The sequence below is a fragment of the Danio aesculapii genome, chromosome 18, assembly GCF_903798145.1.
Source record: "Danio aesculapii chromosome 18, fDanAes4.1, whole genome shotgun sequence".
NCBI classification, from domain to species: Eukaryota; Metazoa; Chordata; class Actinopteri; order Cypriniformes; family Danionidae; genus Danio; species Danio aesculapii.
This window is the reverse complement of record NC_079452.1, coordinates 53,426,778-53,445,360: the sequence shown is the minus strand read 5'-3', so window position 1 is coordinate 53,445,360 and position 18,583 is coordinate 53,426,778. Positions and strand designations below refer to the sequence as shown.

At 35.5% G+C, this 18,583-nt stretch overlaps 1 protein-coding gene across 1 annotated transcript in view; it reads left to right on the top strand.

Moving 5' to 3' along the window:
- LOC130245949 (FERM domain-containing protein 5) overlaps positions 1-18,583 on the top strand; it is a 238,060-nt gene that overhangs the window by 175,538 nt on the left and 43,939 nt on the right. The window lies entirely within an intron of this gene.

The following is an 18,583-nucleotide window of genomic DNA, read 5'->3' as shown; positions in this document are numbered from 1 at the left end:
TCATTTAGATATATTTATACCCTAGGGTAAAGGCCGCATTTCACTTCTGACATAACATTTATTTAATCAACAGATGTGATGCATTTTAAGTCAGTCAATTAAAAACAGACAGGTGCAAAAATTTGAACAGAATTATGCCATCAATCTTTTGTACAGCCACCTTTTGCTGAAATAACAGCCTGTAGACAATGACAAATCCCTGAAGTCTTGCTGAAGGCATTTTGGGCCATTCTTCCTTACAGAATTTCTCCAGTTCAGTCAGGTTTGATGGGTGCCGAGTGTGAACGGCCCTTTTCAAATCAGCCCATAGATTTTCGATGATGTTCAAGTCTGGGTACTGGGATGGCCATTCTAGAACATTGTTTCATGTCTGAGCATGAATTCCTCAGTAGATCTGTAGCTGTGCTTTTGGTCATTGTCCTGCTGAAACATCCAACCCTAGAGTAACTTTTGCCTCTTGACTGATTTCTGAACATTATTCTTCAGAATCTGCTAATAATGGGTGGAATTCATGCAATCTTCAACTCTGACAAGGTTTCTAAGTACCTGTGCTTACCACACATCCCCACAGCATGATGGACTCTCCACCATATTTTACAGTAGGGAGCAGGTTCTTCCCCTGGAATACTGTGTTCTTTTTCCACCATGCAAAGCACCCATGGTCCACAGAATATTTTTCCAAAATGATTCAGGCTTGTTCAAATAAGCCTTTGCATACCTCAAACTACTCTTCTTGTTGGCAGAACACAGAAAAGGCTTTTCTGCATCACCTTCCATTGAGCTGTTCTTTGTGAAGAATGCGCTGAACTGTGGAATAATCTACAATGACATTATCAGCAGCAAGAGGTTCCTGGAGCTCTTTGGAGGTGGTCGGTTGTTTGTCTGTGACCATTTTAACCATTCTTCGCCTTTGCCTTTCAGATATTTTTCTTGGTGTAACACATCTTTCCTTCACAAGAACTGTTCCTGTGGCCTTCCATTTTCTTACTATATTTCTGACTGTGGAGATAGTGACTTTAAACCTTTGTGATAGCTTTTTGCATCCTTCTCCTGATTTATGTTGGTGAATTATCTTAGTTTTAGGGTCATTAGGAAGTTCTCTTGAGTTTCCCATGTTGATACTTTCAGGTTCACAATAAGGAGAAGCACAGCTGGCAATCAGCTGTCTTAAATATCATTTTTATGATTGGTTGCATCTGTGTTAGGATTGTTAAGGTTCACTGAGTCAATCAAACCAATTTTGTCTTGTAATCAATCACTATTAAGCATTAAGTCACTACAGGTTTTGAAATCCACACAAAAGAGCCCAAAGTTTTGCATAGCCTAATTTTCAGTTTCAATTTAATTTCACACATCTCAGTACTGCTACACTACTGATTTATGTCTGAAAAAACATGACATTATCTAGCTTGCACTAGAAACCAAACGGCATTTCAGTGTGATCATCTCTTATAAAGAAAGAGCATATAATCATGCAGCCACAAAGGGGTTGAGCATATTAAACAGATAATCCATCTCTACATCCAAAAAGTGGAAATTCTTCGTCCCACTTCAAATGAAGTGGTCTTAACTACTATGTACTTGCTTTAAAAAATAAATACAATGTACTTACTGTGTTCATAATGTATTGCAGAACACTTCTGGTGCTCTTGAGGTGGGATACAGGTAGGGTAGAGTCAGATTTGGTGTATGCTATGTTTGAGGGTGGGTTAAGGTGTATGCAATTATCAAAAGTGTAATTAAAAATGTAATTACATAAATAATTACAGATGCAATTACATTCAGGTATTTAATCAATCATGAGTACAATTCTAAAACAAGTGTTTACTCAATAAGTACTTTGTAACAAATTATTATTTCAGTGTAATTATATATTAGTTAAGGCCACTTAATTTAAACCTCCTACAGTATAAATAAAATCTTAATACAAATTTTGCCATTATTTTCTCATCCTTCACTTGTTCCAAACCTGTTTGAGTGTAGAAAATAAAAGAATAGATGTTGAATAATGCTGAATAATTTATTTGATAGTTGATTTATATAGTATATTTTGTCAGTGGCAGCTTTTTTTCCATTTTTCAGAATATCTTGTTTGTTGTTCAACAGAAGTAAGACATACTTAAAAGTTTAGAACCACTAAAGTGTGAGTAACGAATTAATTATCCCTCTAATTTCAACTAGGCTTATAAAAACGTGTGTTTGGTCACATTTTTGCAAAAGAGTGAAGTAAGTAGCATTTTAAAAACATGCTCAGTTTTTTCAGAAACCGATTCATGTGCCATACTGTATCATGGCAGTTTGGAAATAAACGGTATGAGGGGTACTCTAAGGTTATTAATCTTTCATGATTGAAAATAGAAAATATTTGAAATATTCTTTAAATTAATTCATATTGTTTAAAAATATGTGCAACGTAATGGAATGCTGCAGTATTTTAAGTAGTTTACATGCTTTAGCACTGTACTGTTTTTTGTGCTGCGGAGTGTTCCATTACTTTTCCACCTCACATAAGCATTAAGACAGACAGATTGAAGCAATCATTAAAAACTTTACTTTTAACTGTGGTACAAGTGTCAGAAGTCATGAAATTGTGCATTTTAGGGAGTATGCAGAAGTGTGTCTTAAATAATTGATAATTTGTCCGGCATTCATAATTGCTGAGAAATGTGATTATAAGATTTGGGGTGTTTGTAAAATTTGAATTTATATGTCGTCTTGAATTGTCTAAAATGTTTCAGCGCAGAGATTTTGGGACTAAAGTTTTATAGAAGTCTATTTTTTATTAGGTTGTATTTATTGATTTTTTATGACCGTCTCAACAGCACAAACTGCACAGATTCTGATATTTTCAATTCTGATTTGGGCCACTTTCTTTTATGATTCTAAATCCAATATATAATCCAACACTTATATTGAAATTCATGCAGTTCATTTGCGTAAATTTGCGTACTTTATGCAGTTGCTCTTTGGTCAGTCTGTGAATATATTGAATATGCCAGACAATTATAGAGGTGGGCAGTTTAGGAATAGGCTAAACTTAAGGAGCCCTGTTTTATATTTTTTAAACTTTGTTGTTAATTTCCTTATCTTTATTCTTTTTTTTTTACCAATGCACAAATGTGCTCGCTTCCATGACATGAATTTATAAATTAAAATATTCTAAATAAATAATAGCTTTAGTTTGCCTTATTAACAGTAACAACTCTTCCTCAAATATTCAAATAAGATCTTTATATATTAACAAAATTTAATGGTTAACTAATCATTTATAATAAGATCATTACTGTCGGGGTTGGCAAGGAGGACCCAAACACAGAATAGACAGGAGAACAAGGTTTATTTACAGGAGGGACACAAGGCAATGCAGAAGGACAGTCCACACAATAGTGCAGGGTGGCGGCAGGAGAACAGGCGGGTGAGGGATGGAGACTCGGGACTTCAGGATGATACAGATGGGAGATTCTGGGTGGAACAGGGAACATTCCAAACTTCAGGCCAAGCAGTCAGTAAGTAGCTAGCAGAACCTCGGGTTTGGGACAGGGGTGGCAAACGGATGGAACATCACGCCAAGGGGATCCACAACCAGCAGAGAGAGGAGGCAAATGACAAGCAACACAACAGGACTAGAACAGCTGGGGGGGACAAGAAAATCTAAAGAAAAGCAAGCAAAAGCAAACTAGAACAAAGTAAAAACAAGAAATATATAAGATAGGGAAAAACGTAGCTTGAGAAATAAAAGGAAACAATAATAGACTAAATAATCTTCTAAACTTAAAACAAAAGGCCAAAGAAATAAGCTGTAGTCTAGAACTAAAACAGAAACACAGCAAAAGGAACTAAAATAAGAACTAACAAAAGACTAGGACTAGACTGGGACTGAGGATCACAAAAATGGCAGCAACCTTGCTGAGAAAAAATAAATAAATCAAAATCAAAAGGGTAATTAATTGATATAAACATCAAAAAAGATTAGTATAATGTTGAATGTTGCAACCCAGGCTCATTCTTGAAAACGTAGTCCCGTGATGTTTCTGTAGGCCGCAAATACTCCCGAGAGGTACGTATTTTTGCAGTTTTTGGTTTTCGCGAATCCACGAGAGCCGATTTGTGCGCTTTTTTCGCTTCTCTAATGTCTCATGCGAGTGCCGTCGCGCCCCGTGATGTTCTCGCGTAAACCCACCAGAGGCTGCTGTCGAACAACCGTCTGTCTGTCCGACTGGCTGAATGATTGAATGGGGGACCAGCCATCGGCCGGCTGACCCACCCTCCTCCTTCCCTGAACCCAACCAATTTTACCGATTGACCCACCCGCCCGCTTACTTCATTAAACCTAACCAACATTTACAAAAGCCGTCCAGAAAAGAAAAGCCTTGTCTGATTTTTACCACGTTTTCGGGTTTTACCACGTTCTCACCCTGTTATGAACGTGTTCACTTTATTTCTTGGATTCTGTTTTTGTCTTACCTGATTTCTGGAACCGCTCTTCCCTGGACTCGAATCCGTTCGTCGTCGTCATGGGTCAGCTCCTCTCTGCATCTCAAATCTGCCGACGTACAGGAAGAGCTAACCGGACAAACTGGTTGCGGCGGCAAAGCCGGTAAGTGCTAAAAGAAACAGTGTCATACCGCCATGCAGCGTTCGCTTAAAAATTAAATGCAGCCATACATACCTCCGGCTACATAAGTCTACAGAAAACGTCCACGGGACTATACGTTTCAGGATGAGCCTGGGTTGGAATGTTGGCAGGTATGGATTAGACATTTTAAAAAGCGAGCAATAGGTCCATATTTAAAATTTCTGTCCAGAGAGGTCATGTTTGATCTAGATTGGTCTCATGCAGTCACAAAATGCGATTTCAAAGGTCAGATTTCACCAAGCTTGAACTTTCCAAAGCAGCGAACTGTGAAACTTGCCTCACTCGCTTGCGTTTCCGGTCTGACGCATTTGCGTGTGTATGAATGGAAGTCTATGGGGAGAAAAGGGAAGGTGTGACCGCGAATAAGACTAGACAAAAGAAACAAAACTAGACTATATAAAACACTCATATCAAGCAGTAACAAGACTAGCTAGTCAAGCAAACAAAAAGATTGTTTGACGAACTGGCAAGGATAAGGGGGAAATTAACACAATATTGAGGGAGTAGAGAGCACGAGGAACAGGTGAACATAATTAGACAAACAAGGACTAAATAAGGGGGCGAGGCATAGGAAAACAAGGAGGCAGGACAAGGGGAGCACATGGCCAACTCAACAAAAGAGACAACCATGTGCTAATACACAAAACAAACAAAGGGACATTAAACACAGACAGGAGTGACAGGGATGAAAGGGCTGGATCATGACAATAACATTTTACACATTTTCTAAGCTCTAATAATAATATAATAATAATAATAATAATAAATAACATAATAATGCAACTGAAAAAACAAACAATTTCAGACAAAGCAGATTAATATATTTAATGGATTGCCTCAGCAAAATCCAAAATACTACACATCATGATGGACAAATAAATATGAACAAAATTGCAAATCTGAGCTGGAGACCTTGAGTTGACAAGGAAGTAACTTTGATATAATTTTTTGTTCATTAAATTAAATGTTAATTAAAAAAGTTAAAACCTAAACTAAACTTCTATTCAAAATGTGTGTAGCTCCCTGCAAGTACATAATGTTTATTTTGACAATTAGAGATCTGTTCTGAATGCAACTTGACAGAACACAGGCTTTGCATACACATATTTCAGAGTTTCTTCATGTCTGTCTTTTTCACTGACCCCTTTGGGAGCCTTTTGCATTGAGTGACATAAATAATAATGAGGACATCAAGCTGATGCTAGTCTACTGCAGATGACACACAAGGACAACACTACACTCAACACAGTTTCCCTTTAGACTATTCTTAGTTGGCAAAATATGCTGTTGATTTGCAGACAATCCTGAAGAACGATAACGTGACAGGCCAAAAATATTGTCCAAAAAGCTTTCAGATCGCTATAATCTGAAATCGAATCCAGCCTCATGCTATTTCTAGACTATTATTAGCCTACTAACACTAAGACCCAAATATACTTTCTTTCTCAAAAACCGATGGCTTGGTTTGACTGATTTGGCTTATCTGGAGCTGCACACAATAGCACTGATAGAATCTCAGCATGACGTCGAAGATGTGCTAATGTTTCGCTCCGGAGAAGAGAGAAATGAGATGAAATGATTAATCTATCTACCCTGCCCCCATCTCAACTCACACTGATATAAAATCTCTGTACATCTTCCCACACTGACCACCTGCTCCTGTGTAATTATGTGTTAGATGAAATATACTTATAATATATGTGTGTGCATGTGATTTGTCTATATAAGTGTGTGTGTGTGTGGAATTAAAATCCTTTCTTCTGTTGTTTTAGCACTGGCTGGAGTTCACCAAGTCAATTTCTAAGCAGATGAAATGTAAGTATCATCCGTCAAATCTTATTTATAGTGCGCTAGTCGACATAATGGAGCAATTAGGAGCAACATCACTGTGGTGACTGTAATGAAGCATGCTAATGGGATTCATGGCTATCGTACATTAACAACTGCTGTGATCTCTAAAAGGAGCTGCCATTTGTTGAAGTGCTGACCTTTGCATGTGTTTAATAGCCTGTCCTGTGAAGATATGTGATGTGAATCGCATACTTAAAGGGTCACTTCACCCCACATGATTATTCTGACATCTTTTAATCCCACACATATCATTTTTAACACATAAAAACGTGCTCTTCTTCAGATCTGAGAGACTCCAATCTATGCATTGACATTCATTTCAGCCAAAATGTTCACTGTTCAAAATGTTTTAAAATGAGAGAGAGAGAGAGCAATGTTAACTGTGCACATTAATACAAAATTTATGAGGAGAAAAATCACTTCATAAGATGAATCATACATTTTAGCTTGAGTGTACATATAAACTTGAGCCATGGAGAATCTTTTTTGAGAAATTGATTCTGCATCGATTGTGAGATTTTTAAAATGCATCGCTATAGTCTCTTCAATCGATTCTGAGCTTAGTTTTTAACAGCAGATGGTTCTCTAGGCTAGTTATAACCATACACTCAAATGCTTTCGAGTATGACATTAATGTTAACATGGCTCTCTCTAAGAATTTACATCAAAATTCATATTTTTTAAATAAAATAATCGTCTATTTTCTGTCGTTTTGACCCCCTTGTCAGTTTGTATAGCCGTAACGGATTGTCAAACGCCTGTATGATTGGCTAACAATTTTACATATTTAAAAAAAATTCTAAAGTTCGTCAAGAAACCTGTCTGGCAACCAACAGCCTACACCAGGGGTGTCCAAACTCAGTCCTGGAGGGCCGGTGTCCCTGCAGATTTTAGCTCCAACTTGCCTCAAACACACCTGCATGAAGGTTTCTATAAAGCCTAATAGAGCTTGATTAGCTAGCCCAGGTGTGTCTGATGGGGTTGGAACTAAACTTTGCAGGACACCGGCCCTCCAGGACTGAGCTTGGACACCCCTGGCCTACACCCTTCATAGAAAGACTGATGTCAGATACATAAATACTAAATACATGTCAAACGATCTGTAATAAGAGACAATAAATAGTTAGTAAAAAAATCTGTTACTTTTTGGCAACCAACAGCCTACGCTCTTCATAAAAAGACTGATGTCAGATACATAAATACTAAATACATATCAAATGATCTGTAATAAGAGACATATATATATAGTTAGTAAAAAAAAAAGCTGTTACTCCTTAATGTAAGGATAAGAAGAAAGGAAAGGAAGAAAAAAAGGTTTTCCACAACCTGGAATTGAACCGGATATATCATTATCTGTGTAGACGCATTTGCCTCTTTCATTGTTTATTAACTGCAGATGTGATGTGCACAAACTGTCATATTGGCTGATTGGCTTTAATATAAGATATTTTTACAATAACAGAAAGTTATGTGTTGTAAAACCTACAGTTCATGACCACTTTAAAAAGGGTAACACAAGTAATCAAATTATATTTTAAAAATGAGTCGTACTCTTTAGAAGATTTTAATTACAGTAAATGTCTTGATTTATGTGGATTTATTTATTTATTAATTTTTTATCATTGCGAATTGATCAAAATTTTTAGTGAACAGAGGCACAGAAATCTCTCAGATTTGATCATCATTTGTGTTTGAAAGGTCTAACAGCTTTGAAATAACACGAAGGTCAGTAAATAACAAGAAAACTTTAATTTTGAGGTGAAGTAACTCATCAAGTCTTCATTAAAATGATAAAAACGATGCTAATTGTATAAGGGTCCAGCTTAACATATGATAATGTTTCAGTACTGTATGCCATTGTCTGCTTTAAAAGCTCAACATGCTCAAAAAAGTTGGGTAGTTTCAGATTCAGGCTGTTAATGTTTTATCTTCATCGCTGGATAAAAATAATTCCTATAGTCCCGATCTCACACAAAGTGCACAGTGCAGAAACAAATCATTTTCTTAAGCATGTTTCATCTTTAAGAACGATACTCTACAATTATCTGAAGCAAAACTTATATCCGGTACATGTAAATCCGGTACATGGTGTTCAGATTTCAGTAATGTTTAAGAAATTGGTTGTTTTCATACCTAAGCAAGATACTCTACATTTGTTTTAAGCAAAACTTTGTAAGATAAGATTTTGTACTTTTTAAAACTGGTACTGTATGTTCTGCTTTCCTCTTTGAAAGTAAAAAAAAAAATGCTAATTTAATTGCACTTGCTACTCAAAAGCTTGAAAAATGCAATAGTTTTTTTAGATTTAGAAATATACAAAAGATAGATAAAAACTAAGAAAATTAGAGTACATTCTCAGTAAAAATATTTAACTATAGTTAAAAAAAAACAGTTACTTTGGATTAATCTTTAGAAAATACCTTTATGTGACATTGCATTTATACAACAGTTTGATGTAAAAGTCCCTCAATTGAGTAACTACTTCTACCATGAATTCAAATCAAGCAGTAGCTGGGAAAAAATTGGTTGCTAATTCAAAAAATATATACATGCATATTGGATTAAAGACAATAGATTATTACAACATATTAAAATAATTTAAATAATCTCATTCAGCCTCTTGTTTATACTTATTTGATTATGGAAATACCATGTGACTTTAATTTGATATTTTAATTTGGTTAATTTTCTCCATACAGCACAACCTCCTTTCACCATGTGTCTGCGTGTAAAGTTCTACCCACCAGATCCTGCTGCTCTAAAGGAGGAGATCACCAGGTATGACCTGACACATTGAAAACATCCTGCTTTTTGCATTTATTACTTGAGTTAGGTGATTAAATGGCTCATTGACACTGAGCCAGCTCAGTTTCCTGCATAAATGGATAGAATTCATTTAAGTCTAGGCCTAAACCACTGCTTTGATTAAGCATTGCAAACCAAATGGCAACAGATGTTTGGCAGCATCAGAAAGCAATCCAGTTTTTCCTCTGTTAGAGGTGCTTTGAAAATGTGGGCTTTAATTCCCAATATGGGCTAATTTGCTGTTGAGGACTGCTGTAAATTCAGATGTATTTTTCAAGGCCAACCTGAGTGTTTGTATTATTATGGTTTCCCTCAACAATGACCCAAAATAATTTTCAGATTTGCAGCAAATATGCTGTGTGACCAGCATGGTTTATGATTGTTATGATTGTTTTGTTCATTATGATAATCTGTAGAATCGCTAAATCGCATATTGTTGCATGAAATACATAAAATACATACATATTAGTATCTAAGTGGCACATCCTTTTATTCTGAGAGTGTACACGGTATAAAAAACCACAATAATAGCATGACTTCAACATCACCATCACAAAGCTTTTTTGACTAATTCAAAGCATTTTCTTCTAAAAGTTGAAATTGTTAAAGGTGTTACAAACAGAAAGGCTGCACTTTTGAACATTCACCATAATTTTACATCATTGAATGTATTTTCTTTATTGTTTTGTTTTATTAAAGTTGATATTGATGGATTAGATTTAGTTAAACAAATACTTGAATAATTAAAATTTTTAACCAAATCATAACAAAACCTATGCTTAGACTTACTATTACAAAACCTTTGTTGTGGTGGAAAGAGTACTGAAAAATTATACTCATGTAAAAGTACCATTACTTGCCCCAAACCGTACTGTAAGTAGAGTAAAAGTATCTGTAAATATTACTTAAAGTATGAGTAAATGGCCCTTTTAAAAGTACTCAAGAGTAGTGAGTATTGAGTATTATACTGTGAAAAGCTGATGCGTTTACATGCAATTTACATGCAGGGATGTGTAATTGTAACATTCTGTAGTGCATTTAGTGATTTTTTTAAGGCCATTTAGTGATTTCAGTCATCATACAGTAAATATTCGCCATCTTCTCATCATTGACATGCAGTCTAAACAGTCTTTGGGTCATTGTGTGTAAAGATTTTGGACATCTTCTTGGACACTTTTATTTCTTTCAAATGGTTTGCTGCATTTATGAAGCGCCCATGTCTTGAGGTTCAGTATGGTGCAATATACTTTCTATGAGTGCTATGATTGGATGGGAAACACAGGACTGATTTGTTTACTTTAGCCAATCTTCATAGTCAAGAAACATAAAGTAGTGACTGCAGGTTGAAGGAAAGTAGTGGAGTCAAGGGAAAGTAAAAGTACGCATTTTGAAAACTACTTAGTAAATTACAATTCCTGATACAGGATTTTGAGTATTTGTAATTTGTTACTACTGTTGATACCATACAATGATACAATGACCATGTTATTCCAGCCTGATCTCACGAGACAACTTAACTATTTTATGTTTTGTCAGTTTAGTGGCTAATTCTAATTTGTACGATTTCAGTCAAACGAAAATGTACGATTTTAAAAAGGAGGCGTGGCACCCAACCCCACCCCTAAACCCAACCATCATTGGGTGATGAGCAAATCGCACTGAATAGTATGAATTATATCAAACAAATTGATACGAATTAGCCACTAAATCAAAAAGTTATGAATTGCAGTGAGATTGTGTTGGTTATTCAATTATCTTTAGTAAATCCATAGTTAATTTTCCTAAGGCTGTGCAAGTTGACTAGAGAATAGGTAAGTTTGTTTGGTGTAATATTTAATGTCACTAACAGCTTCTGGAGTCTCAATAAGCCACTTGCTAGCAACCACTGTTTGCAACACAAACACAAGCTTTTAAAAATCAAGCTATTACTGATGTATTTTATGCTATAGAATCAAATGTGAAAGGCTAAAATAAGAAGAAAAACTGGACGTGCAAAAATGCTAACACAAATTGGCTCATTGAAATAGAAAGATTTAAAACAGACATAGCATGTCTAAACCACTCTTATCTTTCCGTTACTCTCAAGATTCAATGCCGTTTGCTCACTCATCGCTAAGGGAAGATGTGGTCAGTGGCTCCAAACAGAGTTCTTTGAATGATACATGATTAGCCTCTAGCTAGCAAAGTCTTGGCTAGCATCACAGTGTCTCTCTCTCCACCTCTTTCATCTCCTCAATCAGTCTGCAATGAGGTCACCCAGAAATTCACACACTCGACCTGAAAAGAGATTTTATGATACTGTGTGCTTCTTATAGTCTAATGAGGGGCCATGCAAGTAAAGTGCGGGCATAAAATAGACCCACTTCTGAGAACATGAGAATGAGGATGTGGACAACAGCTACAATTCTGATTATAATTGTTGTGTTTTTATCCAAAGCAGTATAGATACTTTGGTTTATTAAAGGGTCATGAAACCCCCCTCTTTCAGTTAAAGTCAACCTCAGAATTAAAAAAAAAATGCTTCATGATGGGCGTGGAGCTCTGCGAGCAAAGGGAGGAGTGGGCATGGCCGGCAGAGCAGGGAAAAAAGAGAGGAGCAAACAACTGTCAGTTGGCTCACAAAAAGAGACACAAACCATGAGGAGTTTACAAAGTTAAAATGCAAAGAAATTAACAGTAAGTCATTTATTACCCTGCTACATTTGTTATTTGTAATTTCATATATACATAACCACAATTTGTTATATCATTAAAAAATGATATAACTATAGAGTGTTTGTATAAACACTATAAATAAAGAGGACTTCACTCCTCCTCAATCCCCAGGTCTCTTTCCCTATCTATTTCAACCATTAGCCTTGTCGGTAATCCGGAGGATTTTAAAAATAGGCGAACACAATTGCACGGATAGGTGATGTGTCTGAATGGTAACAAACTCAACTGATAAAAGATAAAGTCTGCCATTCTCCAAATCTCACACAGCTCTCCCAACAAAAATGTTTTGCTGCAAACCAACAGCTTTGCTGTATCAGCCAGCATCACGGGCAAAAACATGCATCAAACCCAGTGGATCATATAGACAAACACATACAACCCTTGATGAATTGCTCTCTACTGCATGTCATGCGTGGACACGGTATTACAGCTTGGCACAGTACACTCTCAGAAAAAAATGTACACGAGCTGTCACTGGGGTGGTGGTACCTTTTCAAAAGGTACAAATTTGTGCCTAAAAGGTCTATACTAATACCTTAAAGCTACATATTAGTATCTTAAAAGTACAAAAGTGTTTCTCTGAAAACTTGTGGGTTCTTATATATACTTTTGAGGTACCAATATGGACCCTTTAAGTACAAATGTGTACCCTTTGAAAAGGTATCACCCCAGTGACAGCTCGCGTACCTTTATTTCTGAGAGTGTAGGATAAGAAAACTGCTCTACGAATAATAGTGAGAAACCAACACGTCATCTCTGGACAGGCAGACGAGTGCTAGGTCACCGATTTTGATCCCACCCTAAGATAAAATTAGCTGACAAAAGCTCAAAATTATGCAGTTTTCCCCACAATTAAAGTGGTCAGGAGCTAATGTTGACTCAACTGATGCTTAACACACACAAATCTGTTAAATTTTTTTAAAAGGTACTCCAAGGTTTCTTGCACCTTCAAGCTTTTTCAGAAAACTTACCATAATGAGCATGTGCTAGGTTGGTGGGCGGAGTGTAGCAAGTCTTTTGGGGCTTTTTGAATGCATTTAGTGTGTGACGTGTTCATGTTTAGTCCCCAATTACATTTACATTTAGCATTATCCACCTGTGATTGGATTGATAAAAACACACTTTTCAGAAAGACAAGCAAGTGAGTCTCTGTTAAAATGTGCATTAATATGCAAGTGCATGCCAAAAAGATGAAGGTAGGTTTTTTTGTGTAGCTATCATTACACCCCTACTGTTTAGGCAGTGAATTAAAGCCTTCGTATTGGTTTCTTCTTTCATTCATTCATTTTTTCTTTGGCTTAGTCCCTTTATTTATCTGGGGTTGCCACAGCGGAATAAACCGCCAACTCTTTCAGCATAAGTTTTACATAGCGGATGCCCTTCCAGCTGCAACCCAGTACTGGAAAACATCCATACACATGCATTCACACACATGCACTATGGCCAATTTAGGTTATTCAATTCACCTATAGCGCATGTCTTTGGACTTGTTGGGGAAACCAGAGCACCCGAAGGAAACCCATGCGAACATGGGGACAACATGCAAACTCCACACAGAAATGCCAACTTACCCAGTTGAAACTCAAACCAGCGACCTTCTTGCTGTGAGGCAACAGTGCTAACTACTGAGCCATTGTGGTTTCTTATAAGCCATATATATATTTATATATATATATATATATATATATATATATATATATATATATATATATATATATATATAAAATATTCATGCTGGGAACTTTCAGAAAGAGCTTTCAGAAAGTTTGTTCATCACTAAAGTATCAATCAAATTTCATTTAAAGTTAACTGACTTCTTATTCCACATCATTCACGGCACCTGGCAGAAATGTGCCTGTTTGCATTGACTCTGTGTGTAATCTACTTTAATTAAATTCACATTTTTTGTAAACCCAGCATAAGATCTCACGAACAAAAAAAAAAAATCTGTATTTGTTGCCATTTCTGCTCTAAAACCTCTTAATTTCTAATCTTGCTTCTGGAAATCTGAAGTATGGGCATTACAGTGAGTAGTCTAGGTATAGATTGATGTGTGGAGTACTAGAGGACCACTAGCGTTTACTGTACTGTGAAATGAAATGCTTGTGGGGAAGACAAAGTAATAACTCACGCTGAAATGAAAGAAGTGGGAAAGAGACATGAAACAAGAGGATGAACAGAGTTGAAGACAGGAAATTGGATGAGAGAGAGGCAGGTAGAAAGACTAATGAGGAGTATGGGTGAGAAATAGAGATAGGATTATCTGAAAGAAGAGGACATCGTTTACAGTATATTGATGCATTTGCATTATTTTCTGAGAGAAAGAAATGCATCCACTTCAGTAAAGGGTGTCCCAGCTGATGAAATGTGAGGGAAAAAACATCTCTCTGAACTTTACTGTCACTCATGATTCAACTTTAATTCCATACTGAGCTTTTTCTCTTTGAAAATAATCAGATCTTAAAATGAGATTTTTACTCATCCATGCGCAAAATTGGTATTAGCATAATTTCCCTGATATCCAAGTCAATCTAACCCAAGTTGCATTCTAGGAACCGGTGTTAATCACAAATGTAGATAGCAAAGTGGCACAGATGCTCCATTCTTTAATGCCACATCACATATTATTAAGGGATGCATATCTAAATGATAAATAATAATGCTAAATTACATGTTCAACAGGTTTTTCAGTGATTTTGGATAAAAATAATTTCTGATGGCTTTATGGTGAGAACAAACGTGTTTTTGTTTTTTCTTAAATAAAGTGACATCTTTTTGATTCTCAGACATCAACAGCTAAATTTGTCAAAGTATATGATTTATAACGTTTTATTTAGCTTATTTAATCTATTTAATTAAAAATTTGGATTTATTGTAAATACAGATATATATTTGTTTTTATATTATATTGAATAGTTTCATGAAAAGAAATAACACTTAATGATAAATGGTTCTTTGAATATAATATAATATAACATAACATAACATAACATAACATAACATAACATAACATAACATAACATAACATAACATAACATAACATAACATAACATAACATAACATAACATAACATAATAGTGGGTGCAGTGGGTAGCACGATCACCTCATAGCAAGAAGGTCGCTGGTTCGAGCCTCGGCTGGGTCATTTGGCATTTCTGTGTGGAGTTTGCATGTTCTCCCCGTGTTCGCGTCAGTTTTCCACCGGGTGCTCTGTTTTCTCCCACAGTCAAATGACGTGGTATTGGTGAATTGGGTAAGCTAAATTGTCAGGAGTGTATGTGTTTGAATGAGTGTGTATGGATGTTCCATGGTGATGGGTTGCAGCTGGAAGTGGTTCATTCTGCTGTGGCAACCCCATTAATAAAGGGACTAAGCCAAAAAGAAAATCAATAATATAATATAATATAATATAATATAATATAATATAATATAATATAATATAATATAATATAATATAATATAATATAATATAATATAATATAATATAATATAATATAATATAATATGATATAATTAGGACTGTTTTGGTTACAATGTTTAAATTTTAGGATTTAACTGTAAATATGCAATGTTAAACTAAAGAATGCATGACAAAAGTTTAAGGAAACAGAACCTCTAATTTTATTATTATTTGAAAGTGAAAGTGCAGATTTCAGTTGTCATCGATTAACTGCACCGCTTACACTTGGTTAGGCCTACTTACGTTGATGCCTAGTGGCCTCTAGTTATTGTAATTGAAAGTGTGTTACTTTTTAGCTTTTTAATCGTCATACATGTATTCTCATAACAATAGTGCCACAAGAGAAATTTGAAGAAATAGCATGATATGTGCCAAACTCCCTTGTATATAAAGTTTGCATAAGGTACAACATGCAAGCAATTCCAGCGTTATAGATGTGACATTTGCAGTAAAATCTCAAAACATAAATTCACAGAGAAAGTATAGGTTAACATTATATTGAAACATCCATTTATATTTTCCAAAACAGCTAACCACAGAGTTATGGGATCAGAAAAACGTCAATCTGTAAACATTTTTTATATTTTAAATGAGAAAAATAAACATGCGTTATATATGTGACCACAAAAGTTAGCGAGTTTACAGTATACAACATACTTTCTGAAGTATTCTGTGAAATTCTGTGAATTTCTGCACACCCCAAAGAAATACTGCTATCAAAAACATAAGAATTGGTTCACTATAGAACGAACATGATTGATTTTATTTTATTTGGCATTTTTTGCAGTCATAAGGAAAAATCTGTTATGGATGCGTTATCTCTACGTTTTGTATGTAACAGATGTGAAATTGCCACTTGTGTGATTTTGGGTAATCAAATATAATAGTTTGACAACATTAACAGAGACATTTTTGAGCATTTTTAAAACACTGTAAAATTCTTGCTTACACAAAAAAACACAGAAACTGTTTCAATATATTGGCGAAAAATTACTTTTTTCATAGCAAGGTTGACATTTGCATGGATTTGCTCATATACAGCTTGTGTATATGGGAAATAAAGGAACCTTTCTGCTGCAGATTTTGCATATTGGCTCATTTACCTTAGCTAATTTAACATTTTCTATACCAAAAAAATGCCTTAAGAATGACATAACTTTTGACCTTGACAAACCACCTGTAAGTGACACACTCTTCCTCTCCATATGTATTGTGTCAGATACCTTCTTATAAGCAGCCCATACTTCTTGGAAAACACAGTGTAATTTTGAGTCTCACACTCTCTGCTTAACATATGATCAGAGGGTGAACCTAGCATTTATTTACTGATACTTTCTAATTATTTGAAGTCTTTCGTTTATCCTCAGTTGTAAGTCATTTTAGATGAAAGAATCTGCTGTAAATGTAAACTTAAAATGTCTGTTCGTAATATGTGTGCAGTTTTTGTGTTTGTTGGATTACTGAAAAGTATCTTTGGTACAAATATTCCACAGAGCAAAAACAAGCATCTCAGTCCAATAATTTGCCGTTCAGCTGCTCCTATATTTGCCGTGTCCTTCTCCAGAACCAAATGACACAGACTCTTAGAGTGTGTTTCCATAAATGGCAGGTTAGGGATAAAGAAGGAAGCTGATATGTAGGCCAGAAATTGACTGGTGGCTACAGAAATTGCCATTTAGCTGCTGTCACCTAGAGAGAATTCAGGGAACATAATTGCATTTTTAGCTCCTATGGCCCCTTAAGTGAAAAGCTATTAGCTCTAGCTGGGCTGGCCTACTTTGAGAAGTTAAAGACAAGCATGTCGCTCTTTACTCACGGGACATCTGTTGGACACAAGGTGAGAAGAGCCAAGTACCAGATTGGGACTGGATTGATTTATGAATAGAAAATGTGATGTTGGTGCACAAGCAAGCTCTTGTCTTTGTGTGAAAGCATGAAGTTGGTGCCAAAATGAAATAGTTTAGCGCATAAAGCAGTCACATGCGTTTTTAATTATTCCATTCAATTAAAACTTAGTGTACTCACAACTCATTAGGAGTACAGTATGTTACTTTCCCTGCAATTCTACAAACTCCAAATAGTTTCAGGGAAGTAGTTATTTTTAAATAAATATATGTGGGCAGAGGCAGATTCCTTATACAATATTGTTATAACATTTAAATTAGAATGCTCCGATCGATCAGCCGGAGATCAGTATCGGCCGATAATGGCATTTTATGACTCGATCGGTACTCGTTGATCCGGCGATCTCATGAAGAGTTTACACGCAGAGGAAAACACATGTGGGCTCCTGGGTTATACATCCAGGTTATATATACAACAAGTGAGGAGGCATATATTTTGTGGCGGCGTAAGCAATTGAGCTCCGCGAGTCTCCTGCATATTTATAATGACTCTGTGACACCCGCAAATTAGATAGAATACCCCAGAAATTATGGCGATTTGTTTGGTCGAGTGATCGAGCTGCTGCAAAGCTGTCCACAGCTGCAATCATTGTGCTGGTATCAATAATTGGAGATGAGCAATATAGTAGAATAACCTTGCATTTATTTAGGCCTTTTTACATACTGTATAAGTTTTGTTTTTGACAATATTGCATAAGTATCGGTACTCTGTATTGGCCAATGCCGTGACAAAGAATTACTACATGGTATCGGCTGCAAAAATGCTGATCGGAGCATGCCTAATTAAATCTTTTTTGTAATTTTGTAGTGCATAATCTGTAAATGAACATACTGGGACATTGTAGCACATATCATTCTCCATATTGTGGATTTTTGTTTCTGTATTTGGCTAAAATATTTAATTATATATATATATTTTTATATTTTGTATAAAAATTTTTGCCTAATGCAGAGTATTGTTTTGCATGTTAAGTAAGATTCATAAAAAAATTTATATTATAAAAACTAACTTTTTGATTTGTATTGTTTTGTGTGTCTGTCTTAAAGATGACAAAACAAATGCTACATGTGATCCAACCAGGACTATTGTAAATGTATCATTTACTTTTTTGGTCATGACCAAACAAAACAAGAAAATCGAATTAAAGTGTGAAGTATTTTTGACCACTGAAGTCTCTCTCTCTCTCTCTCTCTCTCTCTCTCTCTCGCTCT